Genomic DNA, 16973 nt, shown 5'->3' on the forward strand with positions numbered 1-16973 from the left:
CTAGTACAAAGCTATCAACAGGTCTGTTATGGAATTAACTCAGTTTAAATGCAACCTGTCCTCAAACTGCTTTTCAGAAAAATAAGTACAAGCATGTATGTATGTAGGTAGTCTGTCGTGTCCGACGATGACGTCTTGAGCTTGCACAGGCTCATCGGTTGTGGATTCTCATGCGGCTGAGGAGTCCAAGCTTTGAATGGCATTGGCGTTCACAGTGGGGACAAGGGAATTGTCCTGGCTCTGTTGGTGCGGCTGCTGCTGTTGCTGTGATGAGAATGTGCAAAGAACCTGTGTGGGAGAATGTTTAAAGTGGAAAAGCCGTTGGACAGGGGCAGTTCCACTCTCTTGACCTCAGAAGCCTGGTTTCAGTGGTACGAAAAGTCAACATGGCTGTGACTTCCTAGGTTGTAGTGGATGGCCATGCCCTCTTTGGAGCCTAGTCATGCCCTTCGCTCTCCACAGAGCGTTCCAGAATGGCCTTCCTGGTTGTTGGATCTTGCTGTTAGTCTCATCTGTCCAATCCACCGGGGCCGACTTTGCATACTGGGATAGTCAATTCCTTATCTCACCGCAGGTTTCAGACCTGCCAGCTACCCTCACCTGGTTTAGCCCACCCATCCAAATGGTTTGTCAGGGTGTGGCTGCTGCATGCTACAGCTTCTTGGAGCCACAGGTGAGAGCTGGGTGCCAGGTGGGGACCAAAGGTGCATGAACTGCCCCTGAAGAGATGCAACAAGTTCCCACGCCAGAGGTGCTACCCTCCCTGGACACCCCATACACCCAAGTACAAGCATAACAGCATTACAAAGTGCAATGAGCACATTTGTGAATGTCACTCTGAGTAAAACAATGGCTGTGTCTACACGTGCACGCTACTTCGAAGTAGCGGCACCAACTTCGACATAGCGCCCGTCACGTCTACACGCGTCGGGCGCTATTTCGAAGTTAACTTCGACGTTAGGCGGCGAGACGTCGAAGCCGCTAACCTCATGAGAAGATAGGAATAGCGCCCTACTTCGACGTTCAACGTCGAAGTAGGGACAGTGTAGACGATCCGCGTCCCGCAACGTCGAAATTGCTGGGTCCTCCATGGTGGCCATCAGCTGGGGGGTTGAGAGATGCTCTCTCTCCAGCCCCTGCGGGGCTCTATGGTCACCGTGGGCAGCAGCCCTTAGCCCAGGGCTTCTGGCTGCTTCTGCGGCAGCTGGGGATCCATGCTGCAGGCACAGGGTCTGCAACCAGTTGTCAGCTCTGTGTATCTTGTGTAGTTTAGTGCAACTGTGTCTGGGAGGGGCCCTTTAAAGGAGCGGCTTGCTGTTGAGTCCGCCCTGTGACCCTGTCTGCAGCTGTGCCTGGCATCCCTATTTCGATGTGTGCTACTTTGACGTGTAGACGTTCCCTCGCTGCGCCTATTTCGATGTTGGGCTGAGCAACGTCGAAGTTGAACATCGACGTTGCCGGCCCTGGAGGACGTGTAGACGTTATTCATCGAAATAGCCTATTTCGATGTTGGCTGCACGTGTAGACGTAGCCACTAAGTGAAAGTCAATTGACAGCAATTATTAAAGTGTCAAAGACACCAGTTGTTTCTATTATTAAGGTTTGAAAATTTGGAAATATACTTCTTACCTCCAAACCCTGCACCTCTAACACCTGTTCCAGTCCACCACTCATGGCCAGCCTTAAGGAAAATGGCACTCTGGGAAATTTGTTTTGATGCCTTTCTTTAAAGTTTAAGTGTTAGTGAAAATTAATTTACAGGCTGCTGGGCACCTATTTCTCCATGTACCTCTCTGTGGATCTGGCCACCACTGTCATTTACATCCTCAGAACATTCAGCGATGATACCTTGACCACCTGCTACCTGAGGATCCAGGCAAGCAAGTGACTGCTCTCTTTAGTTTTTCATTAACACCCTTATCTAGGTGATGATGGAGGACCAGAATGATAGCACCCTGGTCATCACCAACACATTGCCCACCACTGGAAGCATAGAGATCCGGGTCTCTGGCAAGGCACCTTCAGTTCCCTGGAGGTTCAGATCAAAGCCCAAAATGCTGATTATGGGACCAGTCTAGAACTCACCTTCTCCACCGTGGAGGAGCTGCAGCAGCAGCCAGAGCTCTTACCCACCAATAAGGAGATAGGTGAGGTCATGCTCAGAAGGACCTGTTTGAAGAAGCAGAGCAGTTGTTCAGTCATTCTCATTGTGACTGACCTTGGCAAATATTCCCTTGTTGCCATTACCACTGTCGACTTTCTGGTGACTGCCATGGTTTCCTCCAACAACACCCCCTCGACCACATTGCCCTAAGCAGTTGCCTATATCACCCATCCTTAAGGTCAACCCTGCTCCCACCCCTCTCACAGCTCCTTTCCCCTCATGCTTCTTCCATTCCCTCCAGCCCCCTCTTCAGGCATGGTGTGAGCTGGAGTGGGCTCCAGATACTTACCATGCTCGGCAGTAAGTCTGGCTGGGTGTGATGAAGGGATGGGACTCAATGAGCACCCAGGACCCCCTCTGGTGGAGCTGTGCTGCCAGCCCAATCTCTTTTCTGTGCTCTGAGTTCCTCCTACAGATGCTCAGTTGGAGTGCTAAGTGCTGGTGTCACTCCCACCCAGTGATTTTTTGTGCCAGCACAGTGGGGGTGGCATGATTCACGAACTTAATGTTCGTGAATTCAGTTATTCGTGAGCTGCTGAATGATTGCTTCTCCCAGGGCTCCGGGCAGGAGCGTCAGCAGCTGCTGCTGCTTCCCCCTGTATTCGCAAAAAATCAGCATTCTCAAGGGTTCTGAACATGGAACCCTCACGAATGTTGAGACTCTACTGTACTTGTTGGTGCTGAGTACTTTGGCAGCCCCAGCCAAGGGATTGGCTTGGGCAGAGGGAGCTGGCTGAGCACCGGCACCCCCCCTTTTTTTTTTTACAAAAATAGGCACTACTCCCATTCCAACCCCAATATCTCCCCTGACCTGCCCTCACTGCCTCCTCGCATCTGGCACCGTGTCCTCCATTGGCCCTGGCCCCCATGCCTCTCTGAGCCCTGCTGCATGCCCAGGAGGGTTTGTACTCTGTGTGGCCTCCAAACATGTACTGTTGAGTGGGTAAGCGCAGTTGTGGGCAAGGAATGGATAGGACTGAGTAGGCTTTCCTGTAACCCTCTTCTGGAGCTATGCTGCCAGCCCAGTCTCAGGGAGAGTTGTAGATCTCAGTGCCTTTCCAAGGTCAGCTGCACTCTAGCCAACTTCTGCCCTGGCAGAAAACTGGGGTCCTATGAGCCTACATTCCTCCTCCCTCCCCAATGCCTCTGCCTTGCCTATGTGTAAGGGAGAAATGTCAGCCTTCTGACATGTTTAGACTACTGAGTGTGGTAGGTGCTGTGAATTGCCTTCAGCCCTCAGTGACAGGGGTCTCAATAGCTTGCAAGACTTGCTAAGCACCTCACACAGTCAGCCAAGAAAAGAGCATTGTAACTTACTTAGCCAAGTAACAGAGAGGGAGCCATGCTAGTCTATAAACTATCAAAACAAAAAAGCAGTCAAGTAGCACTTTAAAGACTAGCAAAATAATTTATTAGGTGAGCTTTCGTGGGACAGACCCACTTCTTCAGACCATAGCCAGACCAGAACAGATTCAATGGAGTGGGCTATTCTGTTAATGACTGAAGAGTTTGCGTGTTAGTGAAGAAAAATTTTCGTACCACTCTTGAAAGGGAGACAGCCGAGCTGTCTTTTATATTCAAATTCAGCACATTAACACGAGGTTTGAACCGGGATGGGGATTTTCTGAGTCACTATAGGGGCTCGTTTGCGTACTTGGCTTAATCTAATTCTTGACCTTCCCCCCACCTCCCTATTCTCTGATTTGCTCACCTTGATCATTTTGTTCTGATTTGTCCTCCTCGATTACTGTTTTTGGTTCTCTGTGCCTTAAATATTGAGTCTGTTCTGGTCTGGCTATGGTCAGAAGAAGTGGGTCTGTCCCATGAAAGTTCACCTAATAAAGTATTTTGTTAGTCTTTAAAGCGCTACTTGGCTGCTTTTTTGTTTTCTTACTTAGCCAAGACTATCCATTTTATCAGCTGAGCCTAAAGACTGAAGCAGTTTAAAAATTACACATAGTATAGACTATTAATAAGAGAGAAATTCTACAGAAAAACTCCGAAGTACTCTGCCTGGACTGACACTAACTGCATTTTTCTTTAAGTGTTTGAGGAGACTAAAAACAGGGTGGAACTTTTATTGTCTGCCCGCTTCAACTGCAGCAGGAAAATGCTTCAACAGTAAGTCACGTTCATCTTGTTTGCTTGGATCCAGACCATTCTGTTGCGCAGTTCTTTTGTTTTCCTCAGTGTAATCTCTGATGCACATGGAGTTTGGACAATGGAGATGACCCTGTGTTGGACTTGTGCAGTTCTCTGTCAAGATATTGTTGTCCCTTTCTGGCTTGTAGCCAATTTTAGTACTAAGTGAAAAAAAAAAAAAGAACAATGGAAACAAATTTAGATGCTGTTGGGAAAAGGAATCTAGCACACTGTCCATCCCAGGCCTTTGAAGCTACTCCCACAAGGAAGTTTTCTTTAATTTTCTCAGGGATCCCCTGCTACTCAGAGCAGCTTGTGTAACCAAAGGCAGACACCAGCTGATTAACATTTGGCTAACCTTTCTCCTGTTCATTTCCAATGCAAACTATGCCTTGAGTGAAAACAACGCTTAGTGTGATAACATTAAGCATTCTTATGCTGAGCTCACAGAAGTCAACTGGAGTTTTGACATTGACATCAGCATAAGCACAGTCAGACTCAGGCATTGTAATCTCTAGGAACAGGGGATGACAGTGCTTTCCAAACACAGCCCCCAGGGCTACTTATGCAGAGCCCCAATGAAATCAGTGGGCACCAGGGTGGGAATTTGTGCTAATGGATCTAATTTTAGGCCCATGGCTATAAAACACTGTAAATCAGTGGTTTCATATACATGTTTTTTTTAATATTTGTAATACTATCTTAATGGAATAATTAACTTTTGTAAGCCTTTTGAAGATGTTATTAACTAAACTATACAGCAATCCTAATTCAATATTACCAGTATTTGCATATGGGTGGCCTTGTTTGTGTGTGTGCACGCACATATTTATGTATGTGTAAAAAATGGTGTGATTTCTACACACAGTAGTGCAGTGTAAATGTCCCACTGCCTTGTTAGGTAGATTTCCAATGGCTGACGCATGAGAAAGGCCATTGACTCTCACCACATTTCGCACTTGATTTTTTTTTTATTGAGTGAAATGCTTTTCTCTCGGGTGTTCTTCATTTGCTTTTCCTGTGTCTCGAGAATGCAAATTCCTTCACTGATGTGAGGCTGCTTCGGTTGGTTGTTTTTTGTTTTTTTTTGAAAGCAACAAACAAAATGTATAACTAGTTTATGAAGCACTGGAACTACGTATATTTATTTCTCAGATCTGTATGTCCACTTCTGAGGTGAGGGGCAAGGATCAGCATTTGTGTCTCATTCCTAATCAGTACCTGGCCAGGACGGGGAAAGCTAATGATCTAACCAGGTGACCAAATTTGGTGATGAGTCCTGGGCATGGTCCACCTGAGGCATGTTGCACATATGCTAAGAAGGCTTCTGTGGCTAGAGAGAAAATTAAAGTTGCCATATGTAAAACAATGGAAATCTCTTTTCAGTGTGCTGTTAATAAGCAGCAAATCCAGACAAATGTGGCTATGCATCTGACGAAGCGGGTCTTTGCCCACGAAAGCTTATGTTCCAAAATATCAGATAGTCTATAAGGTGCCACAGGACTTCTTGTTGTTTTTGAATATATGAAGCGATACAGAAAAATGTCAAGCATTTGACTCGCACTGATAAAAACAAAAAAGCACAGACTTCAGCCTGTCACCTTAGACAGTCCATACTCCACATAGGAAGGACCAATCAGTTGCACAGAGAGGTGAAAGTAAGCCTGTAGGCCCCCGTTCAGCTCACCTGTAAGAGAATGGCCATCTTGGGGTGGGGCTCTGGATGTTGCCAGCCACCATACACAGGAAAGATTCCCATGTCAGTGATGGGCGCGGGTGACCCCCCATCCTGTTCTGTCCCCACTCTCCCACAGCTGGAGCCCAAATCACTCCCCAGTGCCCATGGCTGGTGGCCCCAGACCTGGACAGCCAGGGGGCAGGGAGGTGACGCCGCTGGGAGGTGTGGCCACAGCACACTGAGGCTGCAACCCCAAAGCTGTGGCAGCCAGGCAGGGCAATTATCTTACCCTGACCAGCCCCATGGATCTGGTGGCTGGGCAGTAAGGTGGCCACACTCCCAGCCCCGAGCACCACCCACACCCATTGCCCTGAGCCCCCCTCTAATTCCTTTCCCTGAGCCCCCCCCAGTCCACTTCCTTGAGATCTCTATACCCCCAATTTCCCACCCTGACTCCTGCACTCCCCACATTTACTCCCAGAGCCCCCTATGCTCTGTCCTGATTCCTGCACCCCAGCTCCTGCCCTACCCTCCACCTCCCAACACCCTGCCCTGACTCCTACAATCCCCACACCCATCCCCCCTGCCCTGAGCCCCTCCATCTCTACTCCCCTTCCCTGAGCTCCCCCACACCCACCACAGCCCCCTGCCCTGGCTTCACAGAACTCCGACCCACACTTAATTTTTTTACAAGTGCTGTGATATCACAGCACTCTCCAACCCTGTGCCCTGAGCACCCCTAAAAAGTGGGGTGGGGGTCCCAGTACAACAGTACCTGTAAGAAAGGTAAGTTACTTTCACCCCTGGTTGCACACATGCAAAGTGGGAAATGACAATCTCTGAAGGGACACTGCCAAAAGAGATCTGGGAGTCATAGTGGATCACAAGTTTAATATAAGTCAACCGTGTAACACTGTTTCCTCCCCGAAAAAGGCAAACATAATCCTGGGATGTATTAGCAGGACTGGAATGTTGTAAGCAAGACCCGAGAAGTAATTCCGCTCTATTCCATGTTGATTAGGCCTCAGCTGTAGAACCGCATTCAGTTCTGGGTGCCACATACGTCAGAAAAGATGTAGACAAATTGGAGAAAGTCTGGAGAAGAGGAACAAAAGGTCTAAAGCAGCGGTTCTCAGCTGAGGTAAACTTAGTCATGTATATATTTGCCAGGTTTTACAACAGGCTACATAAAAAGCTCTGTCAAAGTGAGCACAAACTAAAATGTCATACAGACAATGACTTGTTTCTGCTTTGTTTATGTACTCTACACTGATACGTAAATATACTATTTGTGCTCGAATGATTGATTTTAAAGATATTTAGTAAAACTTGATAAGTAAGCAATTTCTCATTAATAGTGTGCTGTGACACTTTTGTATTTTTCTGTATTTGTAGTTTTTGATTGAGGTGAAATTGTAGTGGGCCATAAAAAATTATGCTTGGAGCCTGTCAACTGCAGGAAGAGGTGCCTGCAGATGGTCAATGTAAGTGTAATGTCTCGTGACCTGCAATTAAATTACCCCAATGGGTGACAGGTTGCCCACCAATGGTCCAGATAATATTTAGTCCTGCCTTATGGGAAGAGGACTGGACTAGAAGATTTAGAATCATAGACTCATAGAATCATAGGGCTGTAAGGGACCTCAGGAGGTCATTGAGTCCAGCCCTCTGCTTCCCGCAGGATCAACCCCAACTAAGTCAACCCAGCCAGGACTTTGTCAAGCTGGGACTTAAAAACTTCTATGGATGGAGAGTCCATCACCTCTCTAGACTTCCCAACATCCCTTCCAGTTCTATGTTTCTGTGTGCAGTAGTAGCCCCCAGTATTACTAATCCAAATGCTGTCAAACAGCCACACTAAATCGTTATTTCTTTACTTTTCAAAACAGCTTTTACGTTTGTATGACACTTTCCATCCCAAAGGATGTGAAAGCAATTTACAGTCTGTGTTTGTGTATATTATAGCACTAGCACACATTGAGGTTGAATCCGCTCTTCCCATTCATCCCCACCTTTCCAATTGCTCAAAACTGTACTCAACAAATCTCTCTTTGAGATGAAATTTCTGTGCTCTAACTCAATCTACAGGTGACTTTGATCAAAGGTAAATATATTTTTCCTTCTCTTCTTCTAATGTCCGGCTGCCGTAAGTGTAATCAAATCCTCACAAATCACTGTAATGCATATGAAAGCTTTTTTGTCGTGGTAGAGGTGAAGTAGAATCATAGAATTATAGAACAGTCAGGAAACTCGAGAGGTCATTAAGTCCAGTCCCCTGCACTCCTGACAGGATCAAGTACCATCTAGACCATCCCTGACAGGTGTTTGTCTAACCTGATCCAAAGAATCTCCAGTGATGGAGATTCCACAACCTCCTTAGGCAATTTATTCCAGTGTTTGACCACCCTGAGAGCTAGGATGTTTTTCTTAATGTCCAGAGTAGATTAATTCAAATTTTACAGTGAAAACCAAGTGTTGTAATAACAGTTTTCCTTGTAAAATGGAAGGGGAAGTCACATAACCAATGAATTTTAACTGGTAGAGAGTTTTTTCTAAAGTCTCCAAAGCAGCAAGGTATTTCAGCATGTTCTTAACTTTAACCACATACGAGCTGTGTCTACACGTGCACGCTGCTTCGAAGTAGCGGCACTAACTTCGAAATAGCGCCCGTCGCGGCTACACACGTCGGGCGCTATTTCGAAGTTAACTTCGACGTTAGGCGGCGAGACGTCGAAGTCGCTAACCTCATGAGGGGATCGGAATAGCGCCCTACTTCGACGTTGAACGTCGAAGTAGGGACCGTGTAGACGATCCGCGTCCCACAACGTCGAAATTGCCGGGTCCTCCATGGCGGCCATCAGCTGGGGGGTTGAGAGATGCTCTCTCTCCAGCCCCTGCGGGGCTCTATGGTCACCGTGGGCAGCAGCCCTTAGCCCAGGGCTTCTGGCTGCTGCTGCGGCAGCTGGGGATCCATGCTGCAGGCACAGGGTCTGCAACTAGTTGTCGGCTCTGTGTATCTTGCGCTGTTTAGTGAAAGTGTGTCTGGGAGGGGCCCTTTAAGGGAGTGACTTGCTGTTGAGTCCACCCTGTGACCCTGTCTGCAGCTGTGCCTGGCACCCTTATTTCGATGTGTGCTACTTTGGCGTGTAGATGTACCCTCGCAGCGCCTATTTCGATGTGGTGCCGCGCAACGTCGAAGTTGAACATCGACGTTGCCAGCCCTGGAGGACGTGTAGACGTTATTCATCGAAATAGCCTATTTCGATGTTGCTACATCGAAATAAGCTATTTCGATGTTGGCTTCACGTGTAGACGTAGCCACGGAGTCTCACCGAATCTATTAGAACTTCTAGTTACATAACTGGGGGAAAGTCTATGGTTCACAATACGCAGAAATTAGATATTTATAATGATCCCTTCTGGTTTTAATCTACGTGTGTTCATGTATGCAGTGAATAGTTATTTATAAAATATAATTACCTAGCTATTGAACTAAAAAAAATTATCAAAGTTTTAGTCCACTTACAGGCTTATCCAGTTGTAAAAATGTATTATGTAAATTGTTTTCCGTACAAAACCTCACAATGAAAATGTAAAACTCAGAGAAATTTATTCTTTTTGGCTTGTCTCTAAATCACGAGAGGCCAGACCATTTGAAATAGTACTCAGTGACCAAGAACAGCCTCAGCGTGTCAAAGTGGGATTTTTTTGTTTTGTTTTTTTTTTGCATTCAAGCTATTGAATTCAAGCTCTCATACATTAAAATTTTCAAGCACTGCTGAACACTGCTTTCTGCATTCATTCTACCTAGTTTAATTGGCCTTTTGAGGGCATGGTCCTGCCACTAACCCATCCTTACAGTATCATACACATTTATGGTTGTTAGAAGGGCAATATCCTGCAACAGGTGGAGTGTCTAAAGGCAATGGAAATTAGGGTCTCATGTGTCACTCCAAAATTTATTATTAATCATTTAGGGCTACTTCCTCTCCTTGTAAAGTCAATGTCAAAATTCTCATTGGTGTCAATGGAACTAGGACTGAGATTTTTTTATTTAAGCCAGTGGCAAAATAAAATTAGTCTTAGCAGTTCTATAGCAGCTTGTGCTCTTAGATCTCAAAGCACTTTGTGAAGATGAGGGAGTATTATTATCCCAGTATTAGAGATGGGAAATATTAGGCTCTCCAGCAGCAGTTCAGGAAATCAGCAAACACACAGTTCTCTAGAAATTGAGAATAAAAGGGAACGCTTTGTGGCTGGGGGGGAAGAACTGTCATAGAATCTATAACAAAACAGCCAACTGAAATGTGATGTTTTCAGCATGTTTTGCAAACAGGCTGCCAACGTCTTCCAGGCTGGACAAATAAGGTGAAATTGCCATGACTTAAACCCTTAAAATAATGAGTATTGCACTGGAAATGCTGACAGAGATATTTAGCTTCGGTGTCACTTTTGCTGCTACTTGTATTTCCCTCAGTGAGAATCAGACTTGTAAGTCGTTAAAGCTGGGGAGGGGAAGCAGTGCTACTGGGCAGCTTTTTATTTCTGTGTCACTTATGACATATGAGAGACTGGGACTGCAAAATTACTCTAAATGTGAAGGCTGTACTCTCCACAGCATTGCAGCCCTTCTGCTGGTTCAAAGTGTCCTGATCTCATTACAGCTTTTGACTTGCTCCAGCCTTCCTATTAAAATGATTCAAGTTACATCATTTTAAATTGCTCAGAGGGTCAAGGGACCATATCATTTCAATGAGGCCACAGTTCATTTGCTCTGTCTCAGAGAAGCTAGAGGATAAAATAAATATGAATAGCTGGTTTGAAAGGAGGTTTGTGTGGTTGGTATAATATTTAAGTGAAACTTTTCAGAGTTGATGCAGCAAAAGAGTCACTAGCTTTTTGCCAGTTGAGAGAAAAAGACGAAAAGGGGAAAGTGAGTAATTTTTGTACCTGAAAATGTTCTTTTGTAATTTTTCATTATGGGAAGAAGCAATATTTGCTTTTTGCGTAGTGGATTTGAAAGCAGTCCGTTCAAGATGTAGGACAAAAATTAATAGGTAAATCCAGTTTTCTGGCTGCTTTGTACTGTTAATGTGCTTAACCTTATCTGTGTAATCAGCTGTACTTACGCTGGGAATAAGAAGGATGTGGAGAGAGAAAGAGGTTAATACGTGGTACTGTTAGAAGAACAAAATGAATGACATCATATTACAGAATTTCTCCAAAATACATAGTACTGTCCATTAAATTTATTCCTTGAGACAATTTCTTTCCTGATGTAGTCTCTTTGGTTTGATGGGTTCACATGAGCAATGAATTTGGTTCTTGTATTAGAAGTAAAGCTCTGAAACTAAGCGTGCCACTTTCCCCTTTGCTTAGAATGCAGGTAAGTTTTGAAGACTATGAGAAGGGAAGTTTATAAGGATGACAGAGACCAGTGTTCATTTGTGCAGGGGTACACAGTAAAATATTCAGCTTGTTGGCTTTGGAAGACCTATGTCATATCCTCATTCAGGTCACAATTTAAAATTAATGTGTTCATTTCCTATTCTCTTTTTGTTCATCTCACAAAACAACACATAAGTCATCTACGTGTGTGGCCTTCATCACAGTAGTGTCCAAAGGCCAGATATTGAAATGTATTTAGGCATCTGAGTTCCTGCCTCTACTATGATGGAGTTTGTAGAAGGTGTGGTCTACGTATGGCAATTGAAGAGAGATCCAGGCCTACAGTAGTGTAGTGCTGTGGTCAGAATTGACACAATGACAAAACTGTGTGATGAAACCTGTACTTTGGTAGACGTTATGGTTCTTTGATTGCTCATTAATTCAAATATATAGAGAGTGAAAGACTCATAATTTTCCCACAAAATCATCAAGAAAAAGCCAAAGGGCACAAAGGAAGTGATTTCTATGAACCACAAGCCTCCAAATCTATACAACATACCCATGAGAAAAAGAACAAGAAGGATCCACGTAAATCAGAATGTAAGATTCTTGTCCTCAGTGTAAAGTCATGATAAGGAGCATTTGAATAGGGCAATTCAAACACACGGTTGAGGACATGGAAGGCTCCCGTCTTCACTGCATAGAGACAGCTTGTGAAGCTGGGTTGTGGTCAGGCTGTAATAGCAGTGGTGGTCTCCCAATGGGAATTTCTGGCTTTTCGATTCAGGTAAGTAATGGGTCTACTACATACACTTCTAATATATATGGTATCCAGCTTTCACACCCCTGCAGAGAGAGGTGTTATCCAGCCTGGTTCCATAGCAGACTGTGTTGAAGACTGTTTCCCTTCCTCTCCTTTCCCTACGTACAATAGCTGAACTATATTTAGGGACGTTCCTTGGTTCAAAACATCTTTGAAAATACTTTCTCTGCAAAAGAGCACCACGGGAATCTTTCTACTGCTATTAGTGTAGGTGTAAGCTCCACTCACACCACCCATTGGAATTAAACTCCCAGTCATTATCTGATTGGGCCAGCTGCAAACCTACAGTAATGCTAAATAGAGCCACAGCCTGCAAAAGAAGAAGAGGTGGAGGGATCATCTCAGGAAGAACGCGCAGGGGCACCGATGAAGATAGCTATTTCATCTTTGACTGGGTTACATGCCCATTTTGTCTAATTTTTTGTTTTTGTTCTTCTGTTCAGAGTTGTAATTAAATAATAAGGACAAAATTCTCTTTACTTTCATGCACTTTCTCTCTCTTTTAGGTGATCTGCTGTCTTGTGTAGGACTCCCACAGATCTTGTACACCTAGCTTTACCACCCATCTGGGGAATCTTCTTGCATGCGTGACTTCCGAGGTGGCAGAGTCTAGCTCTGGAGTCTATCCCCTCCTTGGCTGTAGAGGTTATGACTTTGGACACGAGGGCACATGTAGCAGAATTCCATTTCTTCTTAGCTTGCAAAACCAACAACTGCAACATAAAGCAATCGTGATGATGCTGTAAGATGTCCCAGGAGACAAAACCCAGCCCATGTCCAACACAGAAGGAGAACAGTCTAAAAGTGGGATACAGCCATTCCTGGAGGTTGCTGAAATGCAGCTCCCCAGCCAGGCCCACCATTTCTTGCACAGCAGCGATGAAAAATGGCTTGACTTATTACAAAGATTCTCTTTGTAACTTGAGTTTGAGCATAATGTGGGGAGCGCCCACTTATCTTGTGAGGAGCTGAGACCTGTTGCCAGAGAATGTTGCCAGCAATAGCTCAAACTTTCAAAAGTAAGCAGCACTTTTAGGGTCCCCAATTTTTGGGTACCTGGCTTGAGACAATTTAAAGGGGCACTAGACCCTTTAAAGGTATCTCAAATTAGGTCTCCCCAACATGAAGGAATATAGAATCACTAACAATCTTTGTGAAATTCCTTGAAAACTGTGGGTCAAATTTGCACTTTTTATTGGAAGAGTAAGTGGGGCTGGTCTGACCAATTGTTGCTTTCCTTAAACTTTCTGCTTGCCAGGGCAGAAGAAGACAGTGGCTCAGTGTAGATACAGAAACGGCACACTGCAGCTTCAGAAAGGTGTGCTCTCCACCTAGCAGCTCTTGCCAGACATCAGTGAGGAAGAAGGCTTCACAACCCTAACTACAACCCCAACCTGGCTGATCTGATCCCCTTTAGACTATAGAGTGCACATTCTGGATGCCCATTCCCTCTGATGTTCACTGAGCATCGAGTTTCATGTGGAACAGTTCCTACCATAGTTAATTGGAATAATCTCAGTAGGCATCTATAGAAACTTGGTTCTATGGAAATTACTCTATGGGATTTAATAAAGTATGATCCCTCCAGCTATAGTTCAGAATTCCACAGAGGGAAGATGATTCTTTCTTAAAGATGTGGGATGACTTAAAAAAATCCCATGGAAAAATTTTCAATAAAATTTTGTATGGATTTTCCCCATGGGAGCAAACCTCCTTGTGTCCCCTTCTCCCCCAACAGACCTACAAAGGATTAACCAGCTTGCTGTTCTCAGTGTACACTCAGCAGCACTTTCTTTTTATTTAAGAAAAATGTTTATTTTCTGACAGTCTTAAAAATATACAAGGCAAATACATTTATTTTTTTCTCAAAGCGTATCCCTGATTTTTTCTGATAGTGATGCATTACTCAGGATTTGAACTGTCCTGGAAGTAATTTTACTTTTTCTATAAAAATACAAAATGTAAACATGTACATTTTTCTTTCCACTGATATGCTTTTGAACTTGCTAATACACTGCACATTCTATTTATAATTTATTTTGCTAATTATTTTGGACGTTTTATCCAACACATTATAATTACACAGTGCGCTTTTTCGTTCCAGTCTGGTGGCCCTTTGCACTAGCAATTAAAGACACTATATTGCTATTCAGTACTGGTCTCTCATTCTCCTGGATTCTGATGCTGACAAGTGTTGAACAGAGCTGGTGAAAACTCAGAATTTGCATGTACAGGAAATATTAACATTTCAAAATTTGTTTTCATTCCTAACTAGGACAAACAAAAAAAATCTAGAAATTTCTGGCAAGAAATAATTTTCAATAAATTTTCATTTTGGATTACTCAAAATGTACCTTTGGGATGAAATTGAACATGCTATTGTGTTTCCAAATTATTGACAAATATCATTTATAGGAGGATATAAACTTTTGAAACAAGATGTTGTTTTGAAATGAAAAATTGAAACATTCTTTTTGTACCTTATGAAAATACATTTTTCCTATTTTTTAAACAAAATGTGAAAGTGGACATGATCCCGCAAAATTTTATTTTGATGAAATAGCGTTTTCAGTTGTAAAAATGAGATTTTCAACCATCTCTAATATTGAGGACCTCCTTTAAGGTGGTGGCTTCCTTGAATTCTCACAGAAGTCAATGAGAAGCCATTCTTCATCTTTCTGAGCAGTATCTCAATACAGCAGAGCTTAGGAACACTGTGAAGATATTGGTTAAAGGATAAGGTGGTGCCTCATTACTGAGGCCACCATATAAGTGAATAAGGAATGGACGGAACTGACAGTGATCCAGTGTCAGTCTGATTCAGTCTTGCCTACTGTAGCAATACAGTTCAAGGTTCCAAAGTTAATAGTTGGAGGTGGCATTGAATTCTTGAGAGTCCATGGGAGATGAGAGGGACATTTTTTTTGGAGGTGGAGAGAATCACATTTTTTATCAGAAGTAGATTATACTGCCTTAGACCCGAGAGAATAATGTGAATATCCAACAACAAAACAAACAAACAACAGAAAAAGCCATTAATAAAGGCTCTGTGCAATGAGTGATCCTTCAAAAAGTACACTTTAATTTCCTTTGTGACATGGTAGATGGCTGGGAGCATGGGAACATTTTACTCAGTGCTCTTTAATTCTTATGTAGATCTCATTCGAATGGAACATCAATTATGCGAAGAACTGTCATAATTAAAATTTTGCAAAACTCCACATCTAGTTAAATATACTCTGCTGTCACGCTGAACACATCATCTTTGTTTCTTATCTGACAGATAAAATTATTAACCCCATCATTTTAAATTCAGCTTCATATCCTTCATAGACATCACCAAAATTTAAAGTACCACAAAATACAAATTCTATATGCAATTGTGGGGTAATTACTGTAATCTGCGCAACATAGCCATATATGTAAAATACACAGAAGACAGTGTTAGAGATGATACACACATCTAATGATAACTAGACTCTTTAAACAGAAAAATCTCTCAAGTGCACTGTACATGTTCTGTTCTGCTTTTCTCACTTTTTTGCTGCTTTAAATCAAAGTCTGTGGTTCAACTATTGCTAAGAAGTTGGACACGTTGTCTGCAAAAGAATAGGACCTCTGCCAAGTAACTAGATCTTACTCTTGGTAAAGGAAGAACATTGTTCACTAAAATAGTTTGTCTTTTGATGCCAAAGGAAATCAAATTGTAATCAAGGGCTGAGAATGGACTGAAGTCATGAAGGCTGGCTTGCCTCAGAGTTTGGCAGCTTCACATGTTCCCAGGCATATTAAATATAATTTACGTTTGCAAAGGGGAGAGGCTTTATTGCATTGGAAATTTGTTTTAAATAACATTTAAGTGAATCACTCCTGGGGTAGTAAGGGACGCTGGGCCAGACTCTGCAAATCCAGGATAATTCTATGATTTTTAACAGAATTATTCTGGATTTAATCCAGCATAAGTAAAGGCAGAATCAGGTCTATTGTCTGTGTGCCCAGAGAAAATGTGACTAAAATCATTGAGTTCATACAGGCTCGCTGACAGGGGGCAAAAAGGGCAGTTGCCTTGGGGCCCAGCGTTTCAGCAGCGGCGGCGACTGGAACTCTGGGCCCTTTTGAAGTGCCGCAGAAATGCTGCTCCCTGGTTCCACAGGGCTGTGAGGGAGGCACTAAGGATATATTGCCGTCGGCCCTGCTCCTTCTGCCTTTGCCCTGCTTGGGGGCAGAGAGCTGTCCCTCTACCTTGTCCTGAGGCCAGCTCTGGCTGTCAGCCCTGCTGGCTTCACAGAAGCATTATAATAGTTTCCAAAGCTCATGATTATCATCCCTGAACTTTGGTGGTAGATTATTTTAATCTATGAATAGTTAGGCTGAGTGGTGGTGAGGGAAATCTTGTTAAAGCTTTGTGGACTATAGACCAGGATGTTTCTCTTCTAGCCTGACATTATAATGAGGTTTATACATATGAAGTTTGTTTTACACGCTGGTCCTAAATCATGAGAGATGGAATCAGGCAAATAAAAAACAAAACCTCTTGCATGAGCATTCCTTTGCCAAACCATACTAACCTCTTAATGCAGCAGCTTTGTCCTATTATGGTCAGCATACTTTGTAGAAAGTAAAGGAAAAATTGATTCCTGTGAAAATCATCCAGGATAATTAAATTGCCCAAGAAATGTTAGGGTAGGTAGTAGCTAGGAACATTAAAACCACTTTTTTGATTCCTAATCCCAGTCTCAGGCTCAGAGTGCTATTGAGACAACATGCGCTGTCCCTGG

The 16973-nt window shown here is 43.6% G+C and overlaps 1 long non-coding RNA gene across 1 annotated transcript; it reads right to left on the bottom strand.

The window, feature by feature from the left end:
* Nucleotides 1-229: 229 nt before the first annotated feature.
* On the bottom strand, nucleotides 230-2535 carry LOC142006896 (uncharacterized). The gene is made up of 3 exons (XR_012643850.1): nucleotides 2454-2535; nucleotides 2086-2169; nucleotides 230-288 (listed from the first exon to the last, which is right to left on the bottom strand). It is a non-coding gene; the product is annotated as an uncharacterized LOC142006896 (long non-coding RNA).
* Nucleotides 2536-16973: the final 14438 nt, after the last annotated feature.

Source organism: Carettochelys insculpta, chromosome 1 (assembly GCF_033958435.1).
Source record: "Carettochelys insculpta isolate YL-2023 chromosome 1, ASM3395843v1, whole genome shotgun sequence".
NCBI classification, from domain to species: Eukaryota; Metazoa; Chordata; order Testudines; family Carettochelyidae; genus Carettochelys; species Carettochelys insculpta.